The sequence below is a fragment of the Lepisosteus platostomus genome, chromosome 4, assembly GCF_059453375.1.
Source record: "Lepisosteus platostomus isolate fLepPlt1 chromosome 4, fLepPlt1.hap1, whole genome shotgun sequence".
Classification (NCBI taxonomy): Eukaryota; Metazoa; Chordata; class Actinopteri; order Semionotiformes; family Lepisosteidae; genus Lepisosteus; species Lepisosteus platostomus.
Genome location: NC_142614.1, coordinates 47,926,720 through 47,937,127, shown reverse-complemented (window position 1 = coordinate 47,937,127; position 10,408 = coordinate 47,926,720). Strand labels below are relative to the sequence as shown.

The following is a 10,408-nucleotide window of genomic DNA, read 5'->3' as shown; positions in this document are numbered from 1 at the left end:
CATGTACAGCGTTTGAGCTTTCGCCATCAAAGTCTTTACAGAAGATATTACTCATAGTATTAATAATGAATGACCTTGGACAAGCTGCTCCACATTCTTTGTAAATCTAAAAACTAGTTTTTTCTTTGACAAAAAATAACGCCACAGCATTTCATTGATCCAATCACACATTTGTTTCCAATCATACAAAGTAATTCTTGAGAATCTCCGATTCACCATGCCTTTCACATGCTCATTAAAGATATTAATTTAGGAACAAAAATATTACTGTATGTAAACTGTACTGTATATGGATGGTCTTGGTATTTGAAAGAAAAAATGCACACCAGTATTCCATTTCTCCCTAAACATTTTAAGAATCAAAGTCTTACATGAGGTTATTTTGGAAACGTTTTTATTTGCTCCTTGCTCCTTCTGACCATGTTACTGTACGTTTATACAGTATTCAGTACTTTGTGAGAAAAGTGATAGTTTTAAGCTTTTCTGTGAATACGCTCGATACCAGAGTAAACAGAAGCATACTTTTAGAATTTGATTAATAGGGAATATAATATGGAATCGCATATATAAAGAAATTAATAATATAATTATATTCATGTACTGTAGCACAGTAGTATATACACATATCTATTGATGTGTACGGCTGTTTCACCACTTGTGACTGTCTCAGTAGCGTGATGGTTTAAGTGCCTGACTTATAAGCAAAATAACCCAGCTATCTCAATGAGTTTACTTTTATCAAACATTACCTTGAAAAACGAAAATAGCAATATTATGGACACTCTATGGACTTTTTTATATTTCTAAATATCACAACATGTTCGAATCTAAGTCATTTATTAACAACAATGGATAGTTTCAGACTGTTACCGATATCGTTATCATCAATATGTGAAAAAAGTGAATCCTGTTTTTTTATGGTCTGTAGCTCAAATCCTGCTTAACTAAAAATTAGACATAAGAAGCGTATTATTGGACAATGCTGTGAGGCTAAAGAAATCAATAATAATATTAATTCAAAGATCTAAATATATTTAACACATACTGTACGCCTGACTAGAGAGTGTGTCTGCTCCCCTGCACGGTGACGTCACCATCTTTCACGTCACACCGTCTGTGTGGTGTGACGCAGTGGTGGCCGGGCGCGGTGAGGTGCGCTGGCAGCTGTGTGACGCAGTGGTGGCCGGGCGCGGCGAGGTGCAGGAGAAGGGGTGTGTGCGGGTGGGTTTGTGGGGGTGTGTGCAGATGGGGCTGTGGGGCCCGGCGGGTCCTGGCTGTGGTCTGACCAAAAACTCAAAATAAGATACAATCGACAGACATTCCTAACATAGACATATCATAAAACATTTACATGCTGTGAATGTCTGGCGATTGTACCTGTATCTTATTTTTAGTTTTTGTTTTGTTTCACGTTAATTTTATACGGGAGAGTGTCATAGAGAAGACTCCCTTACCCCCATCTTGATTAAAATCGCAAACGTGTGTTTCATAAAATACTTTTATTTTTCACAATCTGGCAATACCAGACGGAATCCACATTCGCTGCGGAAAAAACTGCCTTGGAGATCAGAAGATCAAGGAAGAAAACAATTATTACACCCAGCTTTTCAACGTAATTGCTTTAACTTGCTAATGTGTTACTGTAACAGTCCGGGTGTGGCAAGCCTCTAATGTCTCCCGATTTGGGCAAAAGGAATAAAGCTTTGTTTGATTTCTGAAACCCTTTCTTTATGTCCTCAGTTTTCTTTTGACATTTCATTTAACATTTATTTGTTTGTTTTGTGGTCTGGGTAATTGGAGGCTACGGTGTTATGCTTCCTATAGTGATATACGGCCGTATTGAGCAGTATTTCTTGCGTTAAGAAAGTTAGGTGTTAGCATAAACTATTAGTAATCAATAATATTAAATTTAACACTGTAATAAATTGTGCTAATAATAAATTCTATTCTACTCTGAGAACATAGGTGGGAGGAAAAATGCCCGTGGCCTTTTCACTGATAAACTTGTTAACAAAAACTACACTATGCTTAAGAGTTTTTTTTCAGCACAGCACAGACTGTGCCTGCTAGAGAACCACAATTCACACTCAACCACATCACAGATCACAGATCAGTCCCAGTGTGTGAGATCCTGCTGTTTGATCTGTGCTTGATCTTTGATCTGAACCAGTTCTAACCATTGACACATTTAGCCAATTTCTGCCTGGAATTTCCTCATCCTTAAACATTTGTTATATCTCTGCAGCAGAACATAGCAAGAGCCTGGTTCGGGTCTTAAATTGAAAACAACCCCCTTGGCTTTGAGTGTGAACAAATCTCTTATATTTCTTAATGTGTCCACTCTGCAGACAAACATATGAAAAAAAAACAAAAACAGCAGGCAAAAATGTTTTTTTTGTTGGTATTCAGAGGTCAGAATTTTCAATTCTAGGCCTGTCAGGGCCCTGGGAATGATTTGAAAACCTTGTTCTGGATGACTACTAGCTTGGATAAAAATCTGGGACAAATTGATCAATAAGAAAAAATTCGACATCATGTTTTGAGAAGACTGGACCTGGAATTAAATTTCAGGCCTATAATAAAAAATCATAAAAATATTGAAAATAATAAGAATAAAAAACATTAGACACTGCTAAAGAGCCTTTATCTGCTGTTATGTAATGAAGAAAACCTCAGAGTTCACTTCCAGTTAGAAAAAAAGGAGCACTGAGAAGAAACTGATAAAAAACTGATTGATTAGCCCTTCTGAGTCAATGATTGACAGCGAATAGGCAGGCGGAATGAAGCCTGAGGCTTCTAGGGGAAGTCTTACCCCCTAAGGCCTCTGAATGGCTGAAAATACAATGACTGACAGCGCTTTTTACCAATCAGATCGCCTTATTTCTCGCGGTCCTTCTTCACACATTTACTACAAAGTCAATAACGTTCAATAGCCTCCAGGTTTGGAGATAAGCTAGTCTGGGTTATTTTGGATATACATCATGCTTCAGAATAAGGTAAAAAAAATGGGATATATATATATTTTTGCTGTTTTTTGCTTTTGCGGTTTTGTTGGTAAAAAGGTATGATATCGACATGTTGTGCTGGCCGGGTGTTTTTATTGGGGTTCTGCTAGTTCTTTAATTTATTGGTTTACTGCACAAAAGTGTCATATCTGTGGAATAAACTTTATGGTTTTGTTGTGATGATATTGGAGAATACGTGCATATGAGAAAATGTGTGGAGCTATTTGAAAAAATCTTGCGTTTGTCTTTTAAAAAAAGAAACGACACGATCCGAAAGCTTACCTCTGTAAATATATTAATATCGAGTGGTATTAAATGCAACTTTTTTGTATAGACGTAGTCTGGCAAAGAATAATTAGCACAGGACACAAATATAATTTGGGGGTTCTTTTTTTCTAGGTGAGTATGTGGTCTGATCTGTTCTTAGTTTTAAAAAATAAAAATAAAAGAATCTGTAAGTCTCTGTAAAGAATGAAGGAACAGAAAATACAAGGAGCATGTGAAACCCATTACTTACAAATCAATAAACAGATATCCCTAGCCCGAGAAGTTGACTAAAAACTGGCTACCGCCTCAGTGTACTCCGTTAAAATCTAATACCCCTCTTGCCAATCTTGTCTCAACCCTATGAAATACCGATTAATACTCAATTAGGGTGCAAATAGGGAAACAACACCGTATTTACCGTTACAACTCTCTCGAGTCATTTCGGGTGCTTTTTAACGGTCGCTCACTGCCTCTTAGTCCCTACTGCCCATGCGCAGAACGCTGAACTCAACTGACAGGAACCGCGAGCTAAGAGGTAGCGCCATCTAGTGGATTTGGCAGAACAGGCCGCTCTTCACCACTGGGTCACAGAGATGACACTTTTCTAAAATGTCTTTAAAAATAAAAGCGATTACAATTGGCACGACTGTAGCCTTTTCACGATAACTCCTAAAGTTACGAAAACACTTGTGTGCGTACAAAATACATGTGGCTGTTTTCACACCCTTCACTATGTCGTTTTTAAGCCATTTTTTGACCAAGCTAGAATATTCTTCTGTCCATATCTTTGGAAGGGAAACGCAGAAAGCCTTCAAACCAAATGCATTTTAAAGACCACGACATGTGAAAATGTTCACAGCCTCCACATGAAACTATCAGTGAGCTAATTCTCTTTTTTAAAAACTCCGTTTTTTCATCGATGCACTGTAAAAAACATCCTGTAAAATTTACGGTAAAAAACTGGCAGCTGTGGTTGCCAGAAATCTACCGTAAAAAAATGTTTTTAACATCATACCATCATTTTTTCTCCTGTTAAGAGATGCTTAGACACAAATAAGGCAACTACCACTTCATAAGAAAACTGAGGGCAGAGTAGGTGGAATTTTATTTGTCAGTTGTTTTTGTTTGCATAACATGGCCATAGCAGAGTCTTTGAAACCAAAGTTTAAAAGTAGAAACAGGTTGAAAAGGTCAAATCACTAAATAAAAAGAATCATTCAGCCTCAATCATTTAGAGATCAGCCAGAAAGAAAAGTAAGACACCCCAGAAGCAGGGTTGAGAAGCATTGCTTTAATAGACCGATCAGTAAATATCAGTCTCTAAAGAGGAACAATCTTACTCTCTAGCTTGATGGCGAGATCAGAAGAAGCTGCTGTTTTACCATGAGAGGGTTTGGGACAGGGGAGAAGAAATAGAAGCAGCAGAGGACAGATGCATTGAAAAGCCAGGAATCAACATAATAGGTGACTGCACAAACACCAATAATGGGAATCAGTGCACTTTGGCAAAGCAGGTTAATCCCATCGATGCTCTGTTAATTAGTATTTGGTGATGCCACTTTGTCAAAGACTTAAACCAGGTGATTTCAATCATTGTATCATACTGTAGACTGCAATGTGAATTTAATCTCAAAAGGTCCAGTCACTTCATTCAGTCAATTACTTGAAAGAAGGCAGGTGTGAAACTCAAAAACTGAGCATTGATGGTATCCAACTACTTTTGAATTACCTTAACGAAGAGCTCAGCTGGCATGGTCCTATTCCAGTACTGGGGATGAGTTTTTACTGAGTTAAAATCTGTAGAAACTTCAGTAGAATTTTCCAGGGTTCTTCCATAGTTTAGTTCCAAATAACTGATCAAGTCTGCATTGGGATATACAGTAATTAGGAATAACTATATGTAGATTGCTATTGCACTGGGATTCCTAGATAAGTGTGTAGATCTGATGGGCAGCATGGTGGTACATTGATGAGCATTGCTGTCTTGCAGCACTGGGGCTCTTGGCTCACTTCCTGGTGTGCTATCTGCAACACTGAATTAAATAAAGTGTTTAGAAAATAAATGTGATCTAGTTGCTTTTATAATTTTTTAGGAATGCCTTTCCTACTGTGTCCTTCAGGTGAAGCCCGTGAGAATTGCCCTGTGCTAACTAAAGCCACGCTTGTGCGTTCTCGCTGTTTCTCCAATGGAATCAAGCCTGTGCCGCCGAACGCCCAACCCAGGCCTGTCCATGACACACGGCCCTCAGAAATGTACACATTCAGAGCAATTAAAATGCTGCCCTTACAGCTCAAGACGGTTGTGGCTTTCATAAACAGTGCACTGAAGCTCGTTTTCCAAACTTGTAGCTTTGTTTTTGCTTACTGCCACACAGGTAGCCTCCTACTTTTATGAACATCTTTTCTGTTTTTTTGTGGGGGCTGGAGTGGAGAGTGTTGATAAAGTTAGGTTGTTGTTCAAGCTGGCATCTTTTGTGGTTTGATGTGCTTCAAAGCAGGATTGTGAACTTGGCAAGGGAGTGAACAGAGTCGACAACACTGCTCCAACTCTGTAAAGATGACAGCAGTGCTTATCATTTTTTCACTTTTCTCCACTGTGTCTCCATTTGTGTCTTGTCTGCAGGTCCGATAACTCCCCTCCTTTAGTAGCAAGACCTCGCTTGGCTGTAATCCCCTCCAGAAGGCTGATGGCTGCTTTCAGAGTGGAGGACAGCCCCAACCAAGGTGCTGACAGCTGGAGCTGCTGGTCTGTCATTTGTTTGAATGAGTTTGCTTGTGTGTATGAGTGTGTGCTGAGAAACCAGCTGTGAGACTGGGCAAAACTGAAAGTAAGTTTCTGTGCTTTACAGTAGAGCACAGTAGAGATTGAAACCTCCTGTCTGCTGGGACTCAGAGTTAAAGAGATAAATAAGATAAAGACCTTGCCAATTATTCTTCTCAGTCAGTTCTTGCATTTGCCCTCCTTGTGTTGAGGTTGGTGTGTGTGTCAGTGTGTCTGCTACTGTGGGCTGTGGTGTTGTGAGATTGGTGAAAAAGGTGACAGTTCTGAAGGGTGTTGAGATATTTTGACCTTGTTTTGTAGGGGTGACCTCACATGTGAGTGTAGTGGGGCAGTGGCTGACCTATTGTAACGGGCCTGCTGAGCCTGAGGAGGACAGGCTGATAGTGGTGTCCCCACCTGCTGCCAGACCCCCGGGCCGTGTGCCCCGCAGAGTTTCCAGAATCCCCACATGTGAGTCGGCTGCACCATTGGTTAAGATGTCGCTAATGATAATAGGGACTGGTACCAGAGTTGCATGCAAAACCTCAGTGGTAACAAAAACTCTCTAATGGCCTGTGAAGAGGGATTTATTACAGACTTGACACTATTCCTTTCTAACATCCCACCTTCATAACTGTACAAAACGAAAATAAACTTACCTTTTTATCCATGATACAGGATTCTCCAGGATCAGGGGAAAAAAATTGTATTACTGTATACTTGGTTCTGCTCTGTCTTTTTAAACTGCCTTACATCAAGAAAAGGCTCTTCTGCTGCTGCTGATGTGGTAAAAACATTATGTTTCTAACATTCGTTTTCTTGAATGTTTTTTGGAGTCCTTTGGTAAAAGTTTAGAGGATAGTAAGACTGGCCTTGGGGATCATTGTATTGTTTTATTTATTTTGAGGATCGTTCTGATTTTGGTGAGTTATTAATGGGTGGCATGTTGGCTCAGTGGTTGGCATTGCTGCCGTGCAGCACTAGTTTTTATGGGTTTCCAGGTATTCCAGTTTCCTCCCACAGTCCAAAGACATGGTGGTAGGTTAATTGGCTTCTGGAACAAGTGGCTTTGATGTGAGTATATGAGCATGTCTGTGTTTGTGTCTGTGTGCCCTGTGACTCCGGCTCCCTCCCTCATGACCTTGTATTGGATAAAGTGTTTAGAAAGTGGATGGATGGATGAATGAATTGAGAATTGATCAAAATTGGTTCTTGAAAAAGAAAATTCCCTTAAGATAACTGCCCTATCAGAGGGGGTTGCAACAAATCAGTTTCAAAGACCTTCAGAACTGTAATGTGAACTCTTGCGGACATGTGAAGTGATCTGTAGACAATGGGCACAAATCAAGCCACGCTAGAGATAGCAGCACAACCCAGGATTTATTGAACTCTTAGGAGTGGATATGCCAGTACACATTACTGTTCACATTTCAACTCCAGCTTTAGCAACACAGCAACAGATAGCGTGCCAGAGTTTTAGAGTATTGGGTGCGACGTTTTGGTTCTGTGAGGCAGTAGATCATCAGGTGACAAAAGCTCACAAGGTGATGATATCTCCAGATTTACAGAGAAAACCCCAAGGAGCTCCTTCAGAGTAAGCAAACTCATTTGCAGTAGATTCTGGCCAGAATACAGGTGGTTTTAGTTTTTTGTTAACCCCAGCAACTCTCTTTCCCCACCCAGTTATCCCAGAGCCTTACCAACCCCAGGTTTCAGGGAAGAAAGGGCTCCTGAGGATGTCACAGAACAGTGGTGGAGAGGACTCGGACATGCAGTTCCTGAGCCCCACCAACCCTTCCGACAGAGAGAGAGGTGTGCTCACAGAGGAGGGTCAGGCCTGAAAGGGGATCTGCAGTCCCAATTTCTCAGGCCGGTTATTAAATCTTGCAAATTTTTTTTTTTCACAAAGAAGTGAGAGGCTGTGAAATTTTCAAAGCAAAAAGCAAATCCTTGATGAGTAGCCCAAGAGTCACAGCAGAAACTGATTCGGGGAGTGCTGCTTCCTGCTATTGACATTTCTTCTCTTCCCACCAGATTGCCTGTGCTTTGGTTGTGTCTTTGGCTCATAGATGTAACTGGACTTTTAGATGAAAAAGGATTTGATATCTCACAAGCTGTTAAATGTTTTTTTTTTATTTCTCAACAGAACTTTAGTCATAGCATTAAAACTCCCAATGGATTTTGGATACACAGTTCCACGCATATGCATTAGTTAACAGCTAAGGCTTGGGCTGTCTAATGGTATACTTGATACTTGATGTCTAATGATATACAAATGATGCTTGGGCTGGTAATGATAATGCTATGCTAGTTAATTATATTAATCCTTAACATCTTTCAATGTTTGGGAAAACCAAGGAATGAGCTATGTTTGGCTGGTTTTGACAGCTCCCGTCCATGGTGGGGACAATGTGCCTACAAAGACTTCCTGCCCTCTCTGCGGACATTCCAGCGTAGAGCGTACATTTCTCACAGCCCCAGGAGCTGCTGGGGGTCTGGGCTCTCAGCCAGCTTGCAGGAATGTGGACCCTAATGTTGGCATGTCCAGCACCTGATCCAGCAGGAAGGAGAGCAGTCTTCTGTGCAGATCCCTCTGCCCCAGTTCCCAGAACACTGCAGGGAAGGATACACATCCATTCCTTTTCTTTCTCCTTTCTTTCATCTTGCTCAGTTTTTATTAAGTGATCATAAAAATTGAGGAACATTGATAATGGTAGTTTGGATGATTTTTGACAACTGCAGTTTTGATTCCAATTTTGGTGATAGTAGTACTATTGATTACTGTTAAGTATCAGACTGAGGACTGATTGCCTATTATGAAGACTGGTAGTGGTTACAGTCAAGTTGGTTTGCACAATCTTGACCTCCATGTGGTGAAAGAGCAGGGGACTTGATGTAGTGTTTTAGCAACAATGGCAACTTGTTAGGAAGACTGCCATCCTGACTAACCACTACAGTCTTCACAATAGACAAGCAGTCCTCACCCTTTATTCTTCTTAAAGGTCAAGTGGAAATATAGTTTCCTCTCAGAACGTTATGTACAGACAGTATGTGTAAGCCCTGTCTGTGTTTTTCAGGGGAAGCCCAGGGAAGGACCTTCCCAGAGCTCCTCAGAGCCTCTCAGATGTGCTCCACAACCTGCCGCTGTGTCTTCAATGGAATCAAACCCGTGCCCCCGATCTCTCGAGGCACCAAGCCCTTGCCCGACAGGGCCTAGGGTATGCCCAGGGACTCAGGAAAGGCAAGCCAGACAGGGCGCCCCTTGGAGCGCCCAATGGAAAGTAACCTTCAGCTTTATGGAGAAGAGGAGGCAGTGGACTATGAGGAAGTCAGAACACACCAGTGGTGGACATCACAACATTCTTGCCTGTGGGGTTGGGGATCTCAAAATTGACAGCTCTGTTCCAGCTCTGTAAAGATAACTGTCAGAGCAGTGCTGATTGTTATTATTTTTTCACTTTTCTCCTCTGTCTCTGTGTCTTCCCTGCAGGTCCGATTACTCCCCTCCTTTAGTAGCAAGGTCTCGCTTGGATGGAATCCCCTCCAGAAAGCTGATGGCTGCTTCCAGAGTGGAGGACAGCCCCACCGAAGGTGCTGACAGCTGGAGCTGCTGTCTTGTCATTTGTTTGAATGTGTTTGCTTGTGTGTATGAGTGTGTGCTGAGAAACCAGCTGTGAGACTGGGCAAAACTGAACAGTAATTAAACATTACAGCTTGGGTTTTGAATGGGGCACAGTCTGTTTCAGTTTTTTCTTTTCTAGACTAGATTACTGCATTTCCTAGTCATTTTCATCAGTGAAAAAACTGTCTTTGTCCACAGAAAACACAGTAGCTGTTCATTATTGCTGCCTACTGGGTCTTATTTAGAGATAAAGAAATAAAGAATAACACCTGCCCACATTTTTCTCAGTTGATTTTGTCATTTGTACTTCGGCATGAGTGTCAGTGTGTCTGCTGGGTTTTGAAAGGTGAAGGGTGTTGAGAAATGCGGACTTTGTTTTGCAGGGGTGACCTCGGATGTGAGTGTAGTGGAGTAGTGGCTGACCTATTCTAATGGGTCTGGTGAGCCTGAGGAGGACAGGTTGATAGTGGTGTCCCCTCCTGCTGCCACACCCCCGGGCCGAGTGCCCCGCAGAGTGTCCAGAATCCCCAGACGTGAGTCGGCTGCACCATTGGTTAAGATGTCAATAATGATAACAAGGACTGGCTCTGAAGGATAATTAGTTTTTCTGAGGAAAAACAAAGGAAAATTAACTATTAAGCCTTGATTCTTTGTTAAATTATGCATTATGTGATGCATTATGTGATAGTTAGCCCACAGAGGAATGATAATATCAGATGGGAATGCAGGCTTTAACTAATCTAATGTAGTCAA

General features: G+C 41.1%; 1 long non-coding RNA gene across 2 annotated transcripts; it reads left to right on the top strand.

Moving 5' to 3' along the window:
• The first annotated feature begins 2,312 nt into the window (after positions 1–2,312).
• On the top strand, positions 2,313–5,567 carry LOC148673332 (uncharacterized). Of its 2 annotated transcripts, none has more exons than XR_015936206.1 (2): positions 2,313–2,996; positions 5,393–5,567. It is a non-coding gene; the product is annotated as an uncharacterized LOC148673332 (long non-coding RNA). The 2 variants fall into 2 exon arrangements; XR_015936207.1 differs by lacking the exon at positions 5,393–5,567 and adding an exon at positions 4,620–4,690.
• Positions 5,568–10,408: the final 4,841 nt, after the last annotated feature.